This window comes from Podarcis bocagei, assembly GCF_964188305.1.
Source record: "Podarcis bocagei genome assembly, chromosome: W".
Classification (NCBI taxonomy): Eukaryota; Metazoa; Chordata; class Lepidosauria; order Squamata; family Lacertidae; genus Podarcis; species Podarcis bocagei.
In genome coordinates, this window is record NC_138131.1 from 94,212,855 (window position 1) to 94,229,642 (window position 16,788).

Here is a 16,788-nt window from a genome sequence, read left to right on the forward strand (position 1 = left end):
GCTAGCAGTTCTCGGTCGTACACGGTGTAGTTTTGTTCCGACTTGCTCAGCTTCCTCGAGAAGAAGGCGCACGGTTTCCATTCTTGCTGGCTCAGTCCTGGCTGCAACAGAACCGCCCCGATGGCTCTTTCTGACGCGTCCGTCTCCAACCTCATAGGTTTCTCCAAATCCACATGTAGTAATTGTTCCTCCGACGCGAATGCCTTCTTCAATCTTTCAAAGGATTGCTGGGCTTCCTCCATCCACACAAACTTTCTCTTACTACTGAGACAGTCCGTGATTGGGGCCGTCAAGTGTGCGAAGTTCTTGATGAACGTCCGGTAGAAATTGCCAAAACCTAGGAATCTCTGCACATCCTTTCGTGTCTTTGGGGTCTTCCACTCCAATACTGCTTGCACCTTGCTTGGGTCCATCGCTAAGCCTTTGTCAGATAGCATGTACCCCAGGAACTCCACCTCTCGGGCATGAAACTGACATTTCTCTAGCTTGACCCACAACTGGTGTTTCTGCAAATGTTGTAGCACTTCCCTGACATCTCTCACATGTTGCTCCTCATTTTCCGAATAAATCAAGACGTCGTCCAGGAATGCTACACAGTTCTTGTAAAGCAGAGACCCCAACACGTGGTGCATGAACGCTTGAAAACAGGCGGAGCCTGACTGTAATCCGAAAGGCATAACGAGATATTCAAAGGCCCCCAGGGGTGTGAACATGGTGGTCTTCCATTCATCCCCCTCTCTCATCCGGATTAAGTTGTAAGCCCCCTTCAGATCTAGCTTGGTGAAATTCTTTCCCTTCCTCACTCTTGTCAGAATGTCATCGATTCTGGGCATCGGGAAAGTCACAGGTTCTGACACCAAATTTACCCCCCTGAAGTCCACGACCAGCCTCGGTTTATCAGTGTCCTTTTTGTCCACAAAAAATACTGGACTGCCCCCCACTGCTTTTGACTCTCTTATAAACCCTCTCTTTAGGTTCTTGTCGATAAAGTCCCGTAACTCCTTCATCACTATGGGGGTGGGTTTCCCCTGAGCATCCAGCGACCGTCGTTCTTCCAGCCTCGCTGTCAGGATGGCTATGTGCTCTTCCAAATCGCGGTTTCTCTCCTCTAGCGATTGGCCTCCAGCTGCCCCTCCCCTGGCTCCAGCTCCTCCGGTCTTACTCATGATGCCCCCTTCTGCTTGTTGCGCACGAGCAACTTTCAGGGTGAGTCAGAATGCTGTAATGGTTGGGAGTTACTCGTGCGTAATCCTGCTCCGTTTGAGCATCGGATTGCCTGGTTAAACCCTCCGGACTACGCAGCCCATGGTAGCGTGGCTGCTCTTAGTCACTTGTAGAATCTGACTGTGGGCGTTTCTTAAAGCGTTGCCAACATAAGATTTGTTTGACGCCCAATCGTTTCCGCCTCTCACTGCGCAGGAGTTTCCTGCGCAGGGTGGGCGTGGGCAGCGGGGTGCTTGGGCTCTCCTCGCTAACTTCCAACGAAGAGTCCTGGAGCCCCTGCACCTCCCTGTCCCGTTGCTCTCCTGGATCCCTGGTGTTACACTCATTCTCTTCCCCTTCTTCCCGGCTAAGTCTCCCTCTAGTGCTAGGACCTTCCCCTGCAGAATCCGAGACCCTCTCCTTCTCCCGTGCCTCTGATGGCAGTTCCCTGACACGGTGTAATAAGCCTAAACAAAGCCAAACAAGTTGTTTTGGTTTCCAACTACATAGAGAGAAGAATCTTGGATTTCGCTTACTTCAAGTCGTGTTCTTTGCTGTTAATGCACATTGACACAGAAATCGCAAAGTGTGTGTAATGAGACCAAAATAACACAACACCATCTTTTCGCTTCCATATGCGTAGAAAGAAGACGAATAGGCTTTGATTGGGCTTTTTTCAATTCGCATGGTGTTATTTGGGTGTGCGCCAGCATCACCCCAAACGAAAGCAAAAAAGTTTTTTTGGGTTCCATCTACATAAAAAGAAGATGATAAAGCTCTGATTGGGTTCATTTCAAATTGGTGTTTTGCGGGTTAGAATGCACATTCACCCAAAAATCGCAGAAATGTTTGTTACCAGCTCAAATCTGCTGGGAAAAAGCACCAATGATAAAGCCAGCTGCAGGTGGCTGGAATGCAATACAGGATGTTGTTGTTTCAAACTGTACTGTTGGGAAAAAGGGGGAGTCTATTCTCTGTACTGAGCACCGGATGTTAGCTCAGAGTGTCATCTGACCTGTGCTAGAAGCACAGGGGAGGAGTTATGACTCTTCTGATGGAGTCTGAAGGGTGCAGTCACGTTTCTTTGTACTGCTGAATGACAGGAATAAAAGACATGTAAATAGGACTCCTGTCTGTCTCATTTCCCCTCCCTGGCGGGGAAAGAAAGGAGAGAGAAGCAGAGGGTGTGTTCTCCTCACATCTAACGAGGAGAATCACCGGTTTACGACCTAGCCTGCTGGGAGTAGCAGATGGAAGGTAAACAAGTATCTCGCTCAGTTTGCCCGTGAAGGCCAGTTTACCTCTGACTGTGAGCTGAGATACTGACATATGGCAGCTTTCGGTGGTTGCGATTCATCGAACATCTGCATGAGAGGCTGGTGGATTGTCCTCCTCTGCTCCAAGGGAGAAAATAGCGTCTGAGAGCAGCCAGAAGCTGAACAGACGGCTGGACCCAGAGGAAAGTGTTTTCCAAGCAACGGATCTCAAGGTATGCTGCATTTCGGGCTAAAAGTTAGAGATAAGCTTTCAAGTATGCACAGTTGCTAAGCGACGCTCGTCAGAGACGTGGAAATTTACTGGCTGCGCAGATGGCTCTGAGAGAGGGCCTGGGAAGCGAAAGTTTTGTTTTGACTATGTCTTCGATGCTGTGCAAGGTCTGAGAAACAGCTTGCAGCTTGCCTGGAAAGGCAGTAAACAAGTCCAGCAGAGGCTATTGGAGTTTTAGCAAGGCTGGAAAGTGAGACAGAGGCTTGGCTTCAAGATGGATGCCAAGAAGGGGGGAGCCCTGCCTTATTCATCTCCCCTGACCAGTGGCAGTTATTCATCATGGTCTGGAAAGACGACTACCCCAGAAGGGGTGAGCAAGGATGATGCTGGCCAAGTTCCTAAGAGCTCATCGAAAACTGAGGAGAGCTTTGACCCTAGATGGGGGAGCGAAGGAACTGTTCCAGCTGCACTGGAAGTGAAGGACAGGGGGAGGGAAGAACAGAGTTCAAATCTCCCCGCTGCTGAAGCTACTGAGGAGCGAGTTGTAGCATTGAGCGCTGTCCGATGTTACAATTGTGGACAGACTGGGCATCTACAGCGAAACTGTAGGAAGCCGCGCCAGTCAAGAGGAGCGAAGAGCAGCTCTACGAAGCCTGAGGCATCAGGCAAAAGCCGTACCAAGTGCCAGGTGAAACCTGCAAAGGCTATGATGGCGAAAGGAACCACGCCAGATGTTGGGAACGCGTTCATAATCGACACTGGCTGTACAAAACACATGTGCCCGCACAGAGAACTGTTTTCAACGTTGAAGAAGCAAAGCTTCACTGTGAAACAGGCCAACGGTCAGGAGCTGAAAGCGACCGGGATTGGGACTGTGTATCTTGAGAGTCTGAACTTGACTATAAACAATGTTTACCTGGTTCCAGAACTGAGATTTAATCTGCTGAGTGTGTCGCAGATTGCAAAGAAAGGACTGAAACTGTCCTATGATGCTAAAAGCTGCAAGATCTACAAAGATGGAGAACTGTTTCTTACTGCCAGAGAGAAGGATGGACTGTATTTGTTGACTTTTGATCAAAGTGATTACATGAAATGTAATTCTTCTGGTTCTAACGAAATCTCTCTTGCAGGTGTGACCAGTGTGAGCACCAGGAAGGTGACCAAGAAGGTCGACAGAGCATTTCAGCGGGTGTATGCTGATGTGATTGGTCCTCTAGAACCATCTAGAGGCGGTGCAAAATATTACCTTGTGTGTGTGGATTGTTTTACTAATTATTCTTGGGTTTTTGTGATGGAAAAACCGCAAGAGACCTTAGAAAGGTTTCAGGAGTTTTGTGACAAGGTTAAAAATATGCAGAAGCTCCAGGTGGAGTAAAGAGTGCCAGAGGCATTTTTGTGGGATATGAAAAGGGTCTCTACAGAGTAATTTTGTCTGAATCTGGTCAGGTGATTCTCACAAAGTTTCTTGAGAGTGCTCCAGTACAAGAGCGGGTAGTTGTACAGACATTTCCCACAGGTGACAATTCAGATGATGATTTTTCTGATTACACAGATTACAGTGGTACTGATGATGACAGTGATAGCTCAGAGAGTTCAGTTGTAACAGTCATTGAGAGAAAATCTCACACAATGGATAGACCTTCACAGGTGAAGGAGGAACCACTGTTTGGAGAGGTGTTAGTATCTTCGCTCACAGTCAGAGGTACCTGGCCTCCCCCGTGGCAATTGAGCGAGATACTGTGTTTACCTTCCGTCTGCGACCCCGACAGGCTAGGTAAACAAACCCCGCGATTCTTCTCATCAATCAGATGTGAAGAACACACCCTCTGCTTCTCTGCTTCTCTGCTTCTCTCTCCCTCCCTGCATTCTCCCCAGGGAGGGGAAATGAGACAGACAGGAGCCCTTTTACATGTTTTATTCCTGTCACTCAGCAATACATAGAAATGCGACTGTTCCCTTCAGACCCCATCAGAAGAGACACACACTCCTCCCCTGTACTTCCAGCACAGGTCACATGAAACTCTGAGCTAACATCCGGTGCTCAGTACAGAGAATAGGCTCCACCTTTTCCCCAACAGTACATCTGCAAAACATAACATCCTGTTTTGCATTCCAGCCATCTGGAGCTGGCTTTTGCCTTGGTGCTTTTTCCTGACATCCTCCCCCAAAAGCATCAATAGGCAAAACATGATCCAGAGAAGAGAACAAACAGTTGTTATACATGTAACAGTCCCCTGTTGTTTCAGTTCCACCCTTGGAACTCCCCACCACTGGTTTCACCAGTGTACCTCTCTGGTTGTCTGGCTTCCAAGGAATGAGTGCTTCTGCATTACCTTGGTTAGCTACTCTCTGTTGTGTCTTTGTCTCTGACTTAGACACTGCTTTAACCTGCTTTGAGTTGTTAACAATAGCAACACATACAACAGCTAAGTTAGCAAACTCTTTTGAGTACCTCTTTGGTGGTACACCCTTTGTAACTCTCTCAGACCTGCGTACGAGGTTCTGATCCTCTGTGCTTACTGGTTCAACCTCTGGACTTTGTTGAGAACCAGTAGCATTCAGTGGTTCTTCCTTCACCTGTGAAGGTCTATCCATTGTGTGAGATTTTCTCTCAATGACTGTTACAACTGAACTCTCTGAGCTATCAGTGTCATCATCAGTACCACTGTAATCTGTGACATCAGAAAAATCATCATCATCTGAATCGTTTCCTGTGGGAAATGTGTGTTGTACAACCCGCTCTTGTTCAGGAGCACTTTCTAGAAACTTTGTGAGAATCACCTGACCAGATTCAGACAAAATTACTCTGTAGAGACCCTTTTCATATCCCACAAAAATGCCTCTGGCACTCTTTACTCCACCTGGAGCTTCTGTTCTCACATGAGACCCAAAAACCTTAAAATAGGCAACAGAAGGTTTTCTATTGAACAGCTTCTCAAAAGGAGAACATCCCAACTCTGTTGAGACTTTTCTCAACCACACATGAAGATAGGACGCTAGAGATTCGGCCCAATATTCATGTGGCAAATGTGAACTAAGCAATTGCGCATGCATCCCCTTTTGCAATTCTTTGTTCACTCTAACACAGACCCCTCTGTTCCATGCTTCGGCTGAAACAGCAATTTTGTGGTCTATCCCTTTTCCATCCAGGAACTTCTGAAACTTCTGTAACAGAAAAATTTGCTGCTCATCTGTGAAAAGACAATCAATGTTAGCATCATGCATATTCTTAACCTTGTCACAAAACTCCTGAAACTTTTCTAAAGTTTCCTGCGGTTTCTCCATCATATAAACCCAAGAATAATTAGTGAAACAATCCACACACAAAAGGTAATATTTTGCATTGCCCCTAGATGGTTCTAGAGGACCAATCACATCAGCATACACCCGCTGAAATGCTCTGTCGACCTTCTTGGTCACCTTCCTGGTGCTCACACTGGTCACACCTGCAAGAGAGATTTCGTTAGAATCAGAAGAATTACATTTCATGTAATCACTTTGATCAAAAGACAACAAATACAGTCCATCTTTCTCTTTGGCAGTAAGAAACAGTTCTCCATCTTTGTAGATCTTGCAGCTTTTAGCATCATAGGACAGTTTCAGTCCTTTCTTTGCAATCTGCGACATGCTCAGCAGATTAAATTTCAGTTCTGGAACCAGGTAAACATCGCTTATAGTCAAGTTCAGACTCTCAAGATACACAGTTCCAATTCCGGTCGCTTCCAACTCTTGACCGTTGGCCTGTTTCACAGTGAAGCTTTGCTTCTTCAACGTCGAAAACAGTTGTCTGTGTGGGCATAAATGTTTTGTACATCCAGTGTCGATTATAAAGGTGTTCCCAACAACTGGCGTGGTTCCTTTCGCCATCATAGCCTTTGCAGGTTTCACCTGACACTTGGTACGGCTTTTGCCTGACGCCTCAGGCTTCGTAGAGCTGTTCTTCGCTCCTTTTGACTGGCGCGGCTGCCTACAGTTTCGCTGTAGATGCCCAGTCTGTCCACAATTGTAGCATCGGACAGCACTCAATGCTACACCATGCTCTCCAGTAGATTCAACAGTGGGGGAATTAGAACTCTGTTCTTCCCTCCCCCTGTCCTTCACTTCCAGTGCTGCAAGTCTGTCGTGTTCATTCAGGACCACGGCACACACTCTTTCCGCGGTTAGGTCTTGAGCCGGTAGGGAACCAAGCTGACTGGCAACAATCTTGTAGGTGCGATTAAGGCTGTTTATCATCATGAAGCAAAACACTTCCTCCTGTAGACGGAAATTGCGTTCCACCATCTGTTGACGCAGAAACTTCATTTCTGTCAGGTGCGCTTGAACATCTCCATCAGGCGCAAGTCTCAGATTGGTCAACTTCTCAAAATACAGCAACGCTGAAGAACCAGCATCTCTCTGATGCGTTGTACGCAGCGTGTCCCAAACCTCTTTCACATTTTCTAAATGCTGGATATGCACAAGCTGCTGATCTGAGACACACAGAATTATAGCAGTCCTGGCCCTCATGTTCTGTGATTCCCAACCTCTGGTTGGTGCTGCAGGGATGGGGTTTTCAATTACATCAAAAAGCCTCTGATTCTGCAGCAGGGCCTTCATCTTTACAGACCAAGATGAATAATTGTCATTGGTTAAGGGAGGTGGGCAAGGCAGCGCTCCCTTCTTGGCATCCATCTTGAAGCCAAGTCTTTAGCTCACACTGTCAAGCAAGCTGTAAAATCCAACAGTTGTTTTTTTCTTTCTCAAGCAGGGAAACTGCAGGTTGTTTATGCTTTTAGCACCTGGCAGCAAAACGCTGGCTGCTACGGAAAGTCCCTTTCCAAGAGCACGTAAAGCTTGTAGCCAAAACACTCCATGGCTTAGTTTCGCTTTCCCAGCCTCACAGTGCAGCTGCGTAGCCAGTAACTTTCCACTCAAGAGTGCATTCAGGACTTCTTATCTTAACCACAGGAATTTGTGGAATGCAGGCTTCAGCTTCCAAGCTGCAGGCCTTTCTCCCGGAGCTGTATTTTTCCAACGCAGCTCCCCCGTGAACCAGGGAATTAATCAACCTGCGTTCACACTTTTAGCCCGATATGCAGCACACCTTGAGTTTTGTTGCTGTGGAAAACACCTCTTCTTTCCACCAGCCGTCTGTTGAGCCTCTGGCTTCTCTCAGACGCTTGCCTTCTGCCTTGGAGCAGAGGAGGACAATCCACCAGCCTCTCATGCAGATGTCCGATGAATCACAACCATCCTCTGCTACCATATGTTAGTATCTTCGCTCACAGTCAGAGGTACCTGGCCTCCCCCGTGGCAATTGAGCGAGATACTGTGTTTACCTTCCGTCTGCGACCCCGACAGGCTAGGTAAACAAACCCGGCGATTCTTCTCATCAATCAGACGTGAAGAACACACCCTCTGCTTCTCTGCTTCTCCCTCCCTCCCTGCATTCTCCCCAGGGAGGGGAAATGAGACAGACAGGAGCCCTTTTACATGTTTTATTCCTGTCACTCAGCAATACATAGAAATGCGACTGTTCCCTTCAGACCCCATCAGAAGAGACACACACTCCTCCCCTGTACTTCCAGCACAGGTCACATGACACTCTGAGCTAACATCCGGTGCTCAGTACAGAGAATAGGCTCCACCTTTTCCCCAACAGTACATCTGCAAAACATAACATCCTGTTTTGCATTCCAGCCATCTGGAGCTGGCTTTTGCGTTGGTGCTTTTTCCTGACAAGAGGTACACTGGTGAAACCAGTGGTGGGGAGTTCCAAGGGTGGAACTGAAACAACAGGGGACTGTTATATGTATAACAACTGTTTGTTTTCTAATCTGGATCATGTTTTGCCTATTGATGCTTTTGGGGGAGGATGTTGGGAAAAAGCACCAAGGCAAAAGCCAGCTGCAGGTGGCTGGAATGCAAAACAGGATGTTGTTGTTTCAAACTGTACTGTTGGGGAAAAGGGGGAGTCTATTCTCTGTACTGAGCACCGGATGTTAGCTCAGAGTGTCATCTGACCTGTGCTGGAAGCACAGGGGAGGAGTTATGACTCTTCTGATGGAGTCTGAAGGGTGCAGTCACGTTTCTTTGTACTGCTGAATGACAGGAATAAAAGATATGTAAATAGGACTCCTGTCTGTCTCATTTCCCCTCCCGGGGGGGGGAAGCAAGGAGAGAGAAGCAGAGGGTGTGTTCTCCTCACATCTAACGAGGAGAATCACCGGTTTACGACCTAGCCTGCCGGGAGTAGCAGACGGAAGGTAAACAAGTATCTCACTCAGTTTGCCCGTGAAGGCCAGTTTACCTCTGACTGTGAGCTGAGATACTGACAAAATCAAGCATACGTAAACATATGGTAACATCTCAATAGAAAAAGGACGAATAAGCTTCGTTTGCTCTTTCGGTGTTCATTCACCCAGAAATAGCAAAGCGAAGTGTAATAAGCCTAAACAAAGCCAAACAGGTTGTTTTGGTTTCCAACTACATAGAAAGAAGAATCTTGGATTGCGCTTACTTCATGTCGTGTTCTTTGCTGTTAATGCACATTGACACAGAAATCGCAAAGTGTGTGTAATGAGACCAAAATAACACAACACCATTTTTTCGCTTCCATATGCGTAGAAAGAAGACGAATAAGCTTTGATTGGGCTTTTTTCAATTCGCATGGTGTTATTTGGGTATGCGCCAGAATCACCCCAAACGAAAGGAAAAAGGTGTTTTGGGTTCCATTTACATAAAAAGAAGATGATAAAGCTCTGATTGGGCTTATTTCAAATTGGTGTTTTTGGGGTTAGAATGCACATTCAACCAAATATCGCAGATGACCTGTTTGTTATAAGCCCAAATCAAGCATAGGTGTTTTGGTTCCATCTCAATAGAAAAAGGACGAATAAGCTTCGATTGCTCTTTCGGTGTTCATTCACCCACAGCCAAGCGGTGTAATAAGCCTAAGCAAAGCCAAACTGGTTGTTTTGGTTTCCAACTACATAGAAAGAAGATTTTTGGATTGCGCTTACTTCATGTCGTGTTCTTTGCTGTTAATGCACATTGACACAGAAATCGCAAAGTGTGTGCAATGAGACCAAAATAACACAACATCATCTTTTTGCTTCCATATGCGTAGAAAGAAGACGAATGCTTTGATTGGGCTTTTTTCAATTCGCATGGTGTTATTTGGTTGTGCACCAGAATTACCCGCAACCAAAGCAAAAATGCCTTTTGTTTCCATCTACATAAAAAGGAGATGATAAAGCTCTGATTGGGCTTATTTCAAATTGGTGTTTTGGGGGTTAGAATGCACATTCACCCAAAAATCGCAGAAATGTTTGTTACCAGCCCAAATCAAGCATAGGTGTTTTGGTTCCCTCTCAATAGAAAAAGGACGAATAAGCTTCGTTTGCTCTTTTGGTGTTGTCAGGGAACTGCCATCAGAGGCACGGGAGAAGGAGAGGGTCTCGGATTCTGCAGGGGAAGGTCCTAGCACTAGAGGGAGACTTAGCCGGGAAGAAGGGGAAGAGAATGAGTGTAACACCAGGGATCCAGGAGAGCAACAGGACAGGGAGGTGCAGGGGCTCCAAGACTCTTCATTGGAAGTTAGCAAGGAGAGCCCAAGCACCCCGCTGCCCACGCCCACCCTGCGCAGGAGACTCCCGCGCAGTGAGAGGCGGAAACGATTGGGCGTCAAACAACTCTTATGTCGGCAACGCTTTAAGAAACGCCCACAGTCAGATTCTACAAGTGACTAAGTGCAGCCACGCTAATATGGGCTGCGTAGCCCGGAGGGTTTAACCAGGCAATCCGATGCTCAAACGGAGCAGGATTACGCACGAGTAACTCCCAACCATTACAGGTGTTCATTCACCCAGAAATAGCAAAGCGAAGTGTAGTAAGCCTAAAGAAAGCCAAACAGGTTGTTTGGGTTTCCAACTACATAGAAAGAAGAATCTTGGGTTGCGCTTACTTCATTTCATGTTCTTTGCTGTTAATGCACATTGACACAGAAATTGCAAAGTGTGTGTAATGAGACCAAAATAACACAGCACCATTTTTTCGCTTCCATATGCGTAGAAAGAAGACGAATAAGCTTTGATTGGGCTTTTTTCAATTCGCATGGTGTTATTTGGGTGTGCACCAGAATCACCCCAAACGAAAGCAAAAAGGTTTTTTGGGTTCCATCTACATAAAAAGAAGATGATAAAGCTCTGATTGGGCTTATTTCAAATTGGTGTTTTTGTTGGTTTCTGCTCTCTTCACTGTGCAGCGAAGTGCTTGTCACAAGACAATGTTTACATTCCACAGTCAGAGTACTGTCGGGTTTTCCCACGGGAATGGGAAACTGGATGTGACGTACACTGGTTTCCTGTTTTTCACTGACTCTCTCGGTGTTCTTCATTCCGAGGAGAAGGACGGTTGCTTCTCTGCTCCCGCAGAGGCAAGATGCATGTTTGTAATTTCTCTACATTGAACTGAAAATAAAGCAACATTAAGCATGTGGCACGTACGGCTCATCATTCCCTTGTGCACAGGACTCTGCAATTACAACATTTTTGGTTCCGGGCCCAGAAAGACGCAATCAAACTGAAGAATGGAGACTCCAGAAGTCGAGTCGGAATGCCGGCAGAGGAACAGACAAACGGATCGGCGTTATCTGCTCTGCGCGTCAAGTTTGATTGATGGAGGTATGTGCTCATGCTCCGGGCAGCCTGCCAGCTTCTAGTTTATGGTTTTATGGCTGGATTTTGAACTTTTGAAGCCGTTTTTGCCGCAATACAGGCAAAGGCACTAAGTCACAGGCTCACAGGCTTGGTGGCTGGGAAAGCGAAAGTACTTTTCACAAGTGCTTTTGGAAGCAGCCGTACTGTGACGCAGCTTGATTAAAGTAGCAATGATGGCTAATGCAAAGCTGGCTGATGCTTTTGGGATTCCTAAGCTCAATAAGAAAAATTATACGGACTGGGTACTTTATGCAGAGGCTGTTCTGCGGAAGGAAGGTCTGTTTAATGTTATTACAGACAACCCCCCAGCTCCAATTACAGATGAATGGGCTACAAAGGATTCCAAAGCAAGGGGAACGCTTACGTTGATAGTATCCCCAGAAGAGCTCTGTCTGTTGCGTGGAAAGACCACAGCCAGAGAAATTTGGGACACTTTAAGAGAAACTCACTTGAGGACAGAGGCTGGTTCCTCAATGTACTACTATGCCAAGCTGCATGGTATGGCTCTTGCTGAAGGTGGAGATGTGAGTACACACCTGATGGAGATGCAAAATCTGAGACATGAGTTGCAACAGAGAGGACTCAACTTTCCAGAGGCTGTGTATTCCTTTATGATACTACATTCTTTGGGTCCAAGTTGGGAGTCCGTTGCCACTCAGATTGCTGTTCAGCCAACTGCTCAGCTCACAGTAGCCTATGTTACTGCCGTAATCCAGAATGAAGCAGATCGCCGGGGTGCTAGCTGCATGGGTATGGGGGAGTCTTCACAGACGTCATCCCAGAGTGCAGTGGAACCACCAGAGGGCGCCAAAGCTTTGAAGGCAGTGAAATGCTACTCGTGTGGACGTCTAGGCCATATGAAGAGGGAATGCAAATATCCCAGGGCCAAGACAGAGCAGCGCAGCGGAAGTTCATCCCGTGGAAAAGGCCAAAGCAAAGGCAAAGGTCCGGTGTCCAGGACAACGCAGCACAAGGCAATGGTCTCACGCTTCACTCCAAAGGTTGCAAAGGTCCAGAAGACGTCTAGATCTTTCTTCGTTGTTGATTCAGCAGCTACCCACCACATGTGCAACGATAAGCGACTGTTCGTGTCTTTTACACCGCAGGAAGGTGCGATTCACCAGGCGGATGACCACACGATCCCCAGTCAAGGCTACGGAACTGTTGTACTTCACAGTTTGGACTTATCGATACAGGATGTACTGTACGTTCCAGATGCCACACACAATCTTCTAAGTGTGATGCAGCTGAATGAACGGAACATTGACGTTTCCTTCAAGAACAAGAAATGCACCATCACAAAGAAAGACGATTATGTATTGCATGCTGAAAATGTTGATCGTTTGTTTGTATTGTATTATGATGATGTTGTGCAGAATGATACTTGTTGCATTGCAGGTTCTAACAAAAGTTTGCATGCAGGATGTATTCATGATTTTCACCGAAAATTTGGTCATTTGCATTTTGAGGCAGTATCTAAAATGCCTGCCTTGGTTGAAGGTATGACTATTAAACCCTGCAAGTACCACATGAAGTGCAAAGCATGCGCAGCAAACAAGGTGAAAATGGCTGCGAAAGGTAAGGTGTCTAGTAGGCAAGCTACAGAACCATACCAGGTTGTTCATGCTGATTTAGTTGGTCCACTATCGCCCTCTTTGGGTGGAAATAGGTTCTTCATGGTTCTCATTGATGCATTTTCCAGGTATATTTATGTGTACAATCTCAAGCAGAAATCAGAGGCTTTTCAAAGGTTTAAGGAATTCTGTGCTTGGTTGGAAAATGTGCATGGTAAGAAGACAAAAACTCTTTTCACTGATCGCGGGGGAGAATTCACTTCTCAGCAGTTTGAAGCTTTTCTGACTGAGAAAGGAATTCAACACGATTTGTCCAGTCCTCGCTCGCCATGGCAGAATGGACTTTGCGAAAGGGCAAATCAGACATTGCTTCAAGGGTTAAAAACCTTGCTGCATGATGCCAATCTTCCAGAGAGTTATTGGGCCGAATCTCTCTCGTGTTTTGTTTACAGTTACAATCGCAGATTATCTTCAGCGATTGGTTGTACCCCCTATGAGAAAATGTTTGGCAAGAAACCATACATCAAACACATGAAAATTTTTGGTTCTGACATGTGGGTTCACTCACCACAAGGCTCCAAATTAGGCAAGCGTGGTTTGCATGGTATCTTTCTAGGTTATCAGAAAGGTTCTTACAGAATAATGATGACTGACTCTAAGACAATTAAGCTCACAAGAAGTGTTGAGTACAATGCCAAGTGGGGGGAGAATGTGGGAATTTTTCAATGTTATCCTGATGACAGTGATGAGACTGAGGATAAGCAACAGCAAAAGCAGCGACAGCAACCCACACCCACTGATGAAGGTTCTGATTCTGATTCTGAATCTGAATCGGATACTTCAGAGGATTTCAAGAGTGCGAAAGCCTCTATGCGACCCTCTGAAAGCTCTGATCAGGAATTGGAAGAACCATTGTTCACAATAGGCCACTTTTCTCCTAAGAAGGAAGAGGAAAGTGTTGAAGACCAAAGGCTAATTCGCAGGTCACAAAGAGCCACAAAAGGCAGACCTCCAAAGAGATTTGCTGATGAATTTGCTAAGACAGCAGTAGCAGCTGTTAAAAGCTCCAAGAAGGTATTTGAACCTTCAAGTTTCCAAGAAATCCAGGATTTGGATTCTAAGGAAGCTGAGCCATGGTTAAATGCCATGAAGGCTGAGCTTGATTCCTTAGAAAGGAACAAAACATGGGAGCTAGTTCCAGTAGTTCCAGGAATGAAACTGCTTGGAAGCAAATGGGTCTTCAAAGCGAAGACTGATCAAAATGGCAAGATAGTCAGACACAAAGCCAGATTGGTAGCCAGAGGTTTTGCACAGGTACCAGGTGAAGACTATCACGAGACCTACTCACCCACTGTGAGATATGAGAGCATTAGGCTTATGCTCAAGCTAGCTGCAGAGGAAAATCTACACATTAGTCACCACGATGTGAATACAGCGTTTTTGTACGGATCTCTAGGTGAATCACTTTATATGCTTCCACCTGATGGTGTACAGGTAAAACAGGGATTTGTTTGTGCTCTAAAGAAGTCCCTTTATGGTCTCAAACAAAGTGCACGGTGTTGGCACACAAAACTCACTGAAGCATTGTTTTCTCTAGGTTTTCAGCAAGGGAAAGCTGATCCATGTGTATTTGTCAAAGAGGAGGGGCAAAAGAAGCTGTATTGTTTGTTTTATGTTGAAGATATTTTATTCTTTTGGAAAGATGTCACAATGTACAATAACGCCCTAGCTCAGCTCAAAGAGCACTTTGACATGAAAGATCTCGGTGAGGTAAACAACTACCTATCTCTGGAAATAGAAAGAGATCAATGTGGTAACATTCTAGTACACCAGTCACGAAAAATTGCTGATGTGTTAAGCAAACTGAACCTGATGGATGCTAACCCTGTAGACACACCCATGACAACAGGTTATCAGGTAGAAGACACTGAAGAAGCATTTTCTGACACTACACTGTACAGAAGTGTGCTAGGCAAGCTAAACTTCATTGCCAGATGTTCAAGACCTGACATTGCTGTTAGCTGTAATTTGCTAAGCAGACAAGTTAACAATCCTACTGTTAAGGATTGGAAAGCTCTGAAACGCATAGCACACTATTTAAAAGCCACTATGCATTACAGACTGAGATTTAACAATCAGAAGTCTGGTGGTCTTGAGATTTTTGCAGATGCAAGTTTTGGAAGTGACACTGCAGACAGGAAAAGTACGTCTGGAGTTTGCTACATGTACAATCAGGGTCTATTTGATTGGTCTTGCAAGAAGCAAACAACAATTAGCTTAAGTACTTGTGAAGCTGAACTGAATGCACTGTCTTATTCACTTAAGGATTGTGAATGGTTGTTACAATTGTGCAAAGACATGAAAATTCCTGTCAAATGTCCAATCCAGGTTTACCAGGACAACAAAGCATGTTTGGCTTTGCTGAATTCAGAAGGTTGTAAGCAAAGCACGAAGCACTTGCAATTGAAGGTGCAACATGCTAGGGAACATATTCAGAAGGGACTCGTAATGGTGTCCTATATGCCAGGTAATGAAATTCCTGCTGATGTATTGTCCAAGATTGTATCAAGGGATCAACACTGTACCTATGTACAGAAGTTGGGTTTGTACTGATGTTGTACGAACACGCTGCCCAGTGATGTTCACAGAAAGGGGGAGGATGTTGGTTTCTGCTCTCTTCACTGTGCAGCGAAGTGCTTGTCACAAGACAATGTTTACATTCCACAGTCAGAGTACTGTCGGGTTTTCCCACGGGAATGGGAAACTGGATGTGACGTACACTGGTTTCCTGTTTTTCACTGACTCTCTCGGTGTTCTTCATTCCGAGGAGAAGGACGGTTGCTTCTCTGCTCCCGCAGAGGCAAGATGCATGTTTGTAATTTCTCTACATTGAACTGAAAATAAAGCAACATTAAGCATGTGGCACGTACTGCTCATCATTCCGTTGTGCACAGGACTCTGCAATTACAACAGTTTTTGGGGTTAGAATGCACATTCAACCAAAAATCGCAAAAATGTTTGTTACCAGCCCAAATCAAGCCCAGGTGTTTTGGTTCCCTCTCAATAGAAAAAGGACGAATAAGTTTTGATTGCTCTTTCGGTGTTCATTCACCCACAAATAGCAAAGCGAAGTGCAATAAGCCTAAACAAAGCCAAACAGGTTGTTTTGGTTTCCAACTACATAGAAAGAAGAATCTTGGATTGCGCTTACTTCATGTCGTGTTCTTTGCTGTTAATGCACATTGACACAGAAATCACAAAGTGTGTGCAATGAGACCAAAATAACACAACACCATCTTTTCGCTTCCATATGCGTAGAAAGAAGACGAATAAGCTTTGTGTCACGGGAAATGGGGTTGCTTGTGTGTAAACCTCCAGCTGTTCCAAACTGCTTAGAAGTTGGTGGTGTCTTTCCCTGACTGAGCAGCCTGGGTGCTGCTGCTGCTCAGTCGCTGGACGTATCCGTGAGTGGGTGTTTCCTAAATTTCCTCCAACATAAAAGCTCCTTGACAGACACCCTTCGCCTCGCCTCTCTGCGCGTAACCCTTCTGCGCAGAGTGGGTGTGCCCAGAGGTGCCCCTCCACTCTCTTCACTACCTTCAGTGCCAGCATCTCGGAGCCTCTCCTCCGAGATGCTTCCTCCCTCTTCCTTCTTCCTGGTGTCACCGGGACATTCTTCCCCAGATGACCTTCTCTCTCTACCCTTACTCGTTCTTTCTTCCGCAGAATCGAGAAGCACCGCCTCTCCCCTCTGCTCCGATGTCAGTTCCCTGACATCCACCTCCCTCCCAGGGCCCTCCCCTCCCCCCGTCCTTCCCTCTGAC